We start from the raw sequence: 9,868 nt of genomic DNA on the forward strand, positions 1-9,868 counted from the left end.
ATTGAGGATTGAGGATTGAGGATTGAAGATTGAGGATTGGGTATTGAGGATTGAAGAATGAGGATTGAGGATTGAGGATTGAGGATTGAGGATTGAAGATTGTGAATTGAGGATTGAAGATTGACGATTGAGGATTGAGAATTGGGGATTGAGGATTGAGGATTGAGCATTGAAGACTGACTATTGAGGATTGAAGATTGAGGATTGAGGATCGCGGATTGAGGATTGAGGATTGAAGATTGAGGATTGGGGACTGAGTGTTGTGGGTTGAGTGACGAGAATTGATGTTTGTGGATAGAGATTTGAAGATTGCAGATTGTGTATTGAGTAATGAAAACTGTGAATTTATGATATTCTATTGAGGATTGAGGATTGACAACTGATTGTTGAGGAGTGAGTGCTGAATATTGAGGATGCAGGATTGAGGATTCAGAATTGAAATTTGAGGACTGAGGATTGAGGATTGAAGATTGAGTATTGAGGATTGAAGATTGAGGATTCAGGATTGAGGGTTGTGTATTGAGGACGAGGACTGAGGTTTGAGCATTGAAGATTGAGGACTTGGGGCTGAGGATTGAAGATTGAGGATTGAGGATTGAGGATTGAGGATTGAGGATTGAGGATTGAAGATTGAGGATTGGGTATTGAGGATTGAAGAATGAGGATTGAGGATTGAGGATTGAGGATTGAGGATTGAAGATTGAGTATTGAGGATTGAAGGTTGACGGTTGAGGGTTGAGGATTGAGGATTGAGGATTGAGGATTGAGGATTAAGGATTGAGGATTGAAGATTGAGTATTGAGGATTGAAGATTGATGATTGATGATTGAGGATTGAGGATTGAAGATTGAGTATTGAGGATTCAAGATTGAGGATTGAGGATTGCGGATTGAGGATCGAGGATTGAAGATTGAGGATTGGGGACTGAGTGTTGTGGGTTGAGTGATGAGAATTGATGTTTGTGGATAGAGATTTGATGATTGCAGGTTGAGTATTGAGTAATGAAAACTGTGAATTTATGACATTCTATTGAGGATTGAGGATTGACAACTGATTGTTGAGGAGTGAGTGCTGAAGATTGAAGATTCAGGATTGAGGATTAAGGATTGAGGTTTGAGGACTGAGGATTGAGGATTGTGGATTGAGGATTGAGGATTGAGGATTGAAGATTGAGGATTGAGGATTGAGGGTTGTGGATTGAGGACGAGGTGTCAGGGATGAGTATTGATGTTTGAGTTCTGAGGATTGAGGATTGAGGATTGAGAATTGAGGATTGAGGAATGAGGATTGAAGATTGAGGATTGGGTATTGAAGATTGCAGATTGAGTATTGAGTAATGAAAACTGTGAATTTATGATATTCTATTGAGGATTGAGGATAGACAACTGATTGTTGAGGAGTGAGTGCTGAAGATTGAGGATTCAGGATTGACGATTAAGGATTGAGGTTTGAGGACTGAGGATTGAGGTTTGAGGATTGAGGATTGAGGATTGAGGATTGAAGATTGAGGATTGAGGATTGAGGGTTGTGGATTGAGGATTGGGTATTGAGGATTGAAGAATGAGGATTGAGGATTGAGGATTGAGGATTGAGGATTGAGGATTGAAGATAGATTATTGAGGATTGAAGATTGAGGATTGAGGATTGAGTATTGAAGATTGAGGATTTGGGTCTGAGGATTGAAGATTGAGTATTGAGGATTGAAGATTAAGGATTGAGGGTTGAGGATTGAGGAATGAGGATGAGGGCTGAGGTTTGAGGATTGAGGTTTGAGGACTGAGGTCTGAGGATTGAGGTTTGAGAATTGAGGATTGAGGATTGAGGATTGAAGATTGAGGATTGGGTATTGAGGATTGAGGATTGAGGATTGAAGATTGATGACTGAGGATTGAGGATTGAAGATTGAGGATTGGGGACTGAGTGTTGAGGGCTGAGTGATGAGAATTGATGTTTGTGGATAGAGATTTGAAGATTGCAGTTTGAGTATTGAGTATTGAAAGCTGTGAATTGATGATATTCTACTGAGGATTAAGGATTGATAACTGATTGTTGAGGACTGAGGGCTGAAGATTGAGGATTCAGGGTTGAGGATTCAGGTTTGAGGTTTGAGGACTGAGCATTGAGGATTGAGGTTTGAGGATTGAGGATCGAGGATTGAGGGTTGATGATTGAAGATTGAGGATTGAGTATTGATGGTTGTGGATTGAGGACGAGGTCTGAGGTTTGAGTATTACTGTTTGAGGTCTGAGGATTGAGGATTGAGGATTGAGAATTGAGGATTGAGAATTGAGGATTGAAGATTGAAGATTGGGTGTTGAGGATTGTAGAATGAGGACCGAGGATTGAGGATTGAGGATTGAGGATTGAAGACTGAGTATTGAGGATTGAAGATTGAGGACTGGGGATTGAGGATTGAAGATTGAGGATTGAGGATTGAGGATTGAGAATTGAGGATTGAGGGTGAGGACTGAGGGCTGAGGATTGAGGTTTGAGCAACGAGGATTGAGTATTGAGGATTGATGACTGAGGATTGACGATTGAGTATTGAAGATTGAGGATTGATTACTGAGGATTGAGGATTGAGGATTGAAGATTGAGGATTGAGGATTGAGGATTGAGGATTGAGGGTTGAAGATTGAGGATTGGGGATTGAGGATTGACGATTGAGGATTGAGTATTGAGTATTGAGGATTGAAGATTGAGGATTGGGTATTGAGGATTGAAGAATGAGGATAGAGGATTGAGGACTGAGGATTGAGGATTGAGGATTGAGGATTGGGGATTGAAGATTGAGGATTGAGGATTGAGGATTGAAGATTGAGGATTGGGGACTGAGTGTTGAGGGTTGAGTGATGAGAATTGATGTTGGTGGATAGAGATTTGAAGATTGAAGAATGGGGATTGAGTATTGAAAACTGTGATTTGAGGATATTCTATTGAGGATTGAGGATTGACAATTGATTGTTGAGGACCGACGGCTGAAGATTGAGGATTCAGGATTGAGGATACCGGATTGAGGTTTGAGGACTGAGGATTGAGGGTTGAGGATTGAGGATTAAGGATTGAGCATTCAGGATTGATGATTGAGTATTGACGATTGATGATTGAGGAATGAGGATTGAGGATTGAGGATTGAGTATTGAGGATAGAAGATTGAGGAGTGGGGACTGAGGATTGAAGATTGAGGATTGAGGATTGAAGACTGAGGATTGAGGATTGAGGATTGAAGATTCAGTATTGAGGATTGAAGATTGAGAATTGAGGATTGAGGATTGAACATTGAGGACTGAGTGTTGAGGGTTGTGTGATGAGAGTTGATGTTTGTGGATAGAGGTTTGAGGATTGCAGATTGAGTATTGAGTATTGAAAACTGTGAATTGAGGATATTCTATTGAGGATTGAGGATTGACTACTGATTGTTGAGGACTGTGGGCTGAAGATTGAGGACACAGGATTGAGGATTCAGAATTGAGGTTTGAGGACTGAGGATTGAGGATTGTGGATTGAGGATTGATGATTGAGGATTGAAGATTGAGGATTGAGGATTGAGGGTTGTGGATTGAGGACGAGGTGTCAGGGATGAGTATTGATGTTTGAGTTCTGAGGATTGAGGATTGAGGATTGAGAATTGAGGATTGAGGAATGAGGATTGAAGATTGAGGATTGGGTATTGAAGATTGCAGATTGAGTATTGAGTAATGAAAACTGTGAATTTATGATATTCTATGGAGGATTGAGGATAGACAACTGATTGTTGAGGAGTGAGTGCTGAAGATTGAGGATTCAGGATTGACGATTAAGGATTGAGGTTTGAGGACTGAGGATTGGGGATTGAGGATTGAGGATTGAGGATTGAGGATTGAAGATTGAGGATTGAGGATTGAGGGTTGAGGATTGAGGATTGAGGATTGATTATTGAATATTTAGTATTGAGGGTTGAAGATTGAGGATTGAGGATTGAGGATTGAGGATTGAGGATTAAATATTGAGGATTGAGAATTGAGGATTGAGGATTGAGGATTGAGGATTGAAGATTGAATATGGATGATTGAAGGTTGAGGATTGAGGATTGATGGTTGTGGATTGAGGACGAGGACTGAGGGTTGAACGTTGATGTTTGAGGTCTGAGGATTGAGGGCTGAGGATTGAGAGTTGAGGATTGAGGGTTGAGGATTGAAGATTGAGGATTGGGTATTGAGGATTGAGGATTGAGGATTGAAGATTGCAGATTGAGTATTGAGGATTGAAGATTGAGGATTTAGTATTGATGATTGAGGATTGAGGATTGAGTATTGAGGATTGAAGATTGAGTATTGAGGATTGAATACTGACAATTGAGGATTGAGGATTGAGGATTGAGGATTGAGGATTGAAGATTGAGTATTGAGGATTGAAAATCGATGATTGAGCATTGAGGATTGAGGATTGAGGATTGAGGATTGAGGATTGAGGATTGAGTATTGAACATTGAGGACCGAGTGTTGAGGGTTGAGTGATGAGAATTGATGTTTGTGGATAGAGATTTGAAGATTGCAGATTGACTATTGAGTATTGTAAACTTTGAATTGAGGATATTCTATGGAGGATTGAAGATTGACAACGGATTGTTGAGGACTGAGGGCTGAAGATTGAGGATTCAGGATTGAGGATTCAGAATTGAGGTTTGAGGACTGAGGATTGAGGACTGAAGATTGAGTATTGAGGATTGAAGGTTGAGGATTGAGGATTGAAGACTGAGGATTGAAGATTGAGGATTGGGTATTGAGGATTGAAGAATGAGGATTGAGGATTGAGGATTGAGGATTGAGGATTGAAGATTGTGAATTGAGGATTGAAGATTGACGATTGAGGATTGAGAATTGGGGATTGAGGATTGAGGATTGAGCATTGAAGACTGACTATTGAGGATTGAAGATTGAGGATTGAGGATTGCGGATTGAGGATTGAGGATTGCAGATTGAGGATTGGGGACTGAGTGTTGTGGGTTGAGTGACGAGAATTGATGTTTGTGGATAGAGATTTGAAGATTGCAGATTGTGTATTGAGTAATGAAAACTGTGAATTTATGATATTCTATTGAGGATTGAGGATTGACAACTGATTGTTGAGGAGTGAGTGCTGAAGATTGAGGATTCAGGATTGAGGATTAAAGATTGAGGCTTGAGGACTGAGGATTGAGGATTGAGGATTGAGGATTGAGGATTGAGGATTGAAGATTGAGGATTGAGGATTGAGGGTTGTGGATTGAGGATTGGGTATTGAGGATTGAAGAATGAGGATTGAGGATTGAGGATTGAGCATTGAGGATTGAAGGTTGAGTATTGAGGATTGAAGATTGAGGATTGAGGATTGAGAATTGAAGATTGAGGATCTGGGACTGAGGATTGAATATTGAGGATTGATGATTGAGGATTGAGGATTGAGGATTGAGGATTGAGGATTGAAGATTGAGGATTGGGTATTGAGGATTGAAGAATGAGGATTGAGGATTGAGGATTGAGGATTGAACATTGAGGATTGAGGATTGAGGATTGAGGATTGAGGATTGAAGATTGAGTATTGAGGATTGAAGGTTGACGGTTGAGGGTTGAGGATTGAGGATTGAGGATTGAGGATTGAGGATTGAGGATTGAAGATTGAGTATTGAGGATTGAAGATTGATGATCGATGATTGAGGATTGAGGATTGAGGATTGAAGATTGAGGATTGAAGATTGAGTATTGAGGATTCAAGATTGAGGATTGAGGATTGCGGATTGAGGATTGAGGATTGAAGATTGAGGATTGGGGACTGAGTGTTGTGGGTTGAGCGATGAGAATTGATGTTTGTGGATAGAGATTTCATGATTGCAGGTTGAGTATTGAGTAATGAAAACTGTGAATTTATGATATTCTATTGAGGATTGAGGATTGACAACTGATTGTTGAGGAGTGAGTGCTGAAGATTGAGGATTCAGGATTGAGGATTAAAGATTGAGGTTTGAGGACTGAGGATTGAGGATTGAGGATTGAGGATTGAGGATTGAGGATTGAAGATTGAGGATTGAGGATTGAGGGTTGTGGATTGAGGATTGGGTATTGAGGATTGAAGAATGAGGATTGAGGATTGAGGATTGAGGATTGAGGATTGAAGATTGAGTATTGAGGATTGAAGATTGAGGATTGAGGATTGAGAATTGAAGATTGAGGATTTGGGACTGAGGATTGAATATTGAGGATTGATGATTGAGGATTGAGGATTGAGGATTGAGGATTGAGGATTGAAGATTGAGGATTGGGTATTGAGGATTGAAGAATGAGGATTGAGGATTGAGGATTGAGGATTGAACATTGAGGAATGAGCGTTCAGGTTTTAGTGATGAGTATTGATGTTTGTGGAAAGAGATTTGAAGATTGCAGATTGAGTATTGAGTAATGAAAACTGTGAATTGAGGATATTCTATTGGGGATTGAGGATTGACAACTGATTGTTGAGGACTGAGGGCTGAAGATTGAGGATGCAGGATTGAGGATTCAGAATTGAGATTTGAGGACTGAGGATTGAGGATTGAAGATTGAGTACTGAGGATTGAAGATTGAGGATTCAGGATTGAGGGTTGTGTATTGAGGACGAGGACTGAGGTTTGAGCATTGAAGATTGAGGACTTGGGACTTAGGATTGAAGATTGAGGATTGATGATTGAGGATTGAGGATTGAGGATTGAGGATTGAGGATTGAGGATTGAAGATTGAGGATTGGGTATTGAGGATTGAAGAATGAGGATTGAGGATTGAGGATTGAGGATTGAGGATTGAAGATTGAGTATTGAGGATTGAAGGTTGACGGTTGAGGGTTGAGGATTGAGGATTGAGGATTGAGGATTGAGGATTGAGAATTGAAGATTGAGTATTGAGGATTGAAGATTGATGATTGATGATTGAGGATTGAGGATTGAGGATTGAAGATTGAGGATTCAAGATTGAGTATTGAGGATTCAAGATTGAGGATTGAGGATTGCGGATTGAGGATTGAGGATTGAAGATTGAGGATTGGGGACTGAGTGTTGTGGGTTGAGTGATGAGAATTGATGTTTGTGGATAGAGATTTCATGATTGCAGGTTGAGTATTGAGTAATGAAAACTGTGAATTTATGATATTCTATTGAGGATTGAGGATTGACAACTGATTGTTGAGGAGTGAGTGCTGAAGATTGAGGATTCAGGATTGAGGATACAGGATTGAGGTTTGAGGACTGAGGACTGAGGATTGAGTATTGAGGATTGAGTACTGAGGATTGAGGATTGAAGATTGAGGATTGGGTATTCAGGATTGAACACTGAGGATTGAGGATTGAGTATTGAGGATTGAGGATTGAGGATTGAAGATTGAATATTGATGATTGAAGATTGAGGATCGAGGATTGGGGGTTGTGGATTGAGGACGAGGACTGAGGGCTGAGTATTGATGTTTGAGGTCTGAGGATTGGGGATTGAAGAGTGAGGATTGAGGATTGAGGATTGAGGATTGAAGATTGCAGATTGAGTATTGAGGATTGAATATTTAGGATTGAGGATTGAGGATTGAGGATTGCGGATTGAGGACTGAGGATAGAGGATTGAAGATTGAGCATTGAGGATTGAAGACTGACGATTGAGGACTGAGGGTTGAGGATTGAGGATTGAGGATTGAAGTTTGAGGATTGAGGACTGAGGATTGAGGATTTAGGATTGACGATTGGGGATTGAAGATTCAGTATTGAGGGTGAAAGATTGAGAATTGAGGATTGAGGATTCAACACTGAGGACTGAGTGTTGAGGGTTGAGTGATGAGAATTGATGTTTGTGGATAGAGATTTGAAGATTGCAGATTGAGTATTGAGCAATGAAAACTGTGAATTGATGATATTCTATTGAGGATTGAGGATTGACAACTGATTGTTGAGGAGTGTGGGCTGAAGATTGAGGATTCAGGATTGAGGATTAAGGATTGAGATTTGAGGAGTGAGGATTGAGGATTGAGGATTGAGGATTGAGGATTGAGGATTGAGGATTGAAGAGTGAGGATTGAGTATTGAGGATTGTGGATTGAGGACGAGGACTCAGGGTTGAGTATTGATGTTTGAGTTCTGAGGATTGAGGGTTGAGGATCGAGAATTGAAGATTGAGGATTGAGGATTGAAGATTGAGTATTGAGGATTGAAGATTGATGATTGATGATTGAGGATTGAGGATTGAGGATTGAAGATTGGGGATTGAAGATTGAGTATTGAGGATTCAAGATTGAGGATTGAGGATTGCGGATTGAGGATTGAGGATTGAGGATTGAGGATTGAGGATTGAAGAGTGAGGATTGAGGATTGAGGGTTGAGGATTGAGGGTTGAGGATTGAGGATTGAAGATTGAGGATGGAGGATTGAGGATTGAGGATTGAATATTGAGTGTTGAGGATTGAAGATAGAGGATTGATGATTGAGGGTTGAGGATTGAGGACGAGGACTGACGGTTGAGGATTGAGGTTTGAGGATTGAAGAGTGAGGATTGAGGATTGAGGATTGAGGATTCAGAATTGAGGTTTGAGGACAGAGGATTGAGGACTGAAGACTGAGGATTGAGGATTGAGGGTTGAGGATTGAGGATTGAAGATTGAGGATGGAGGATTGAGGATTGAGGATTGAATATTGAGTGTTGAGGATTGAAGATAGAGGATTGATGATTGAGGGTTGAGGATTGAGGACGAGGACTGACGGTTGAGGATTGAGGTTTGAGGATTGAGGGTTGAGGATTGAGGTCTGAGGATTGAGGATTGAGGATTGAGCATTGAGGATTGAAGATAGAGGACTGGGGATTGAGGACTGAAGATTGAGAATTAAGGATTGAGTATTGGGGATTGAGGATCTAGGATTGGAGATTGATTATTGAGGATTGAAGATTGAGGATTGAGGATTGAGGATTGAGAATTGAGAATTGAGGATGAGGACTGGGGGTTGAGGATTGAGGTTTGAGGAACAAGAATTGAGGATTGAGGATTGAGGATTGAGGATTGAGGACTGAGGATTGAGGATTGAAGATTGAGTATTGAGGATTGAAGACAGACGATTGAGGATTGAGGGTTGAGGATTGAGGATTGAGGATTGAAGATTGAGTATTGAGGATTGAAAATTGAGTATTGAGGATTGAGGATTGAGGATTGTGGATTGAGGATTGCGGATTGAGGATTTAGGATTGACGATTGAGGATTGAAGATTCAGTATTGAGGGTGGAAGATTGAGAATTGAGGATTGAGGATTGAACATTTAGGACTGAGTGTTGAGGGTTGAGTGATGAGAATTGATGTTTGTGGATAGAGATTTGAAGATCACAGATTGAGTATTGAGTAATGAAAACTGTGAACTGATGATATTCTATTGAGGATTGAGGATTGACAACTGATTGTTGAGGAGTGAGGGCTGAAGATTGAGGATTCGGGATTGAGGATTAAGGATTGAGATTTGAGGACTGAGGATTGAGGATTGAGGATTTAGAATTGAGGATTGAGGATTGAGGATTGAAGATTGAGGATTGAGGATTGAGGGTTGTGGATTGAGGACGAGGACTCAGGGTTGAGTATTGATGTTTGAGTTCTGAGGATTGAGGGTTGAGGATTGAGAATTGAGGATTGAGGATTGAGGATTGACGATTGAGGATTGGGTATTGAGGATTGAGGATTCAGAATTGAGTTCTGAGGACAGAGGATTGAGGACTGAAGACTGAGGATTGAGGATTGAGAATTGAGGATTGAGGATTGAGGATTGAAGATTGAGGATTGGGTATTGAGGATTGAGGATAGAGGATGAGCGCTGAGGGTTGAGGATTGAGGTTTCACGACTGAGGACTGAGGATTGAAGATTGAG

The sequence above is a fragment of the Calliopsis andreniformis genome, unplaced genomic scaffold (assembly GCF_051401765.1).
Source record: "Calliopsis andreniformis isolate RMS-2024a unplaced genomic scaffold, iyCalAndr_principal scaffold0154, whole genome shotgun sequence".
Classification (NCBI taxonomy): Eukaryota; Metazoa; Arthropoda; class Insecta; order Hymenoptera; family Andrenidae; genus Calliopsis; species Calliopsis andreniformis.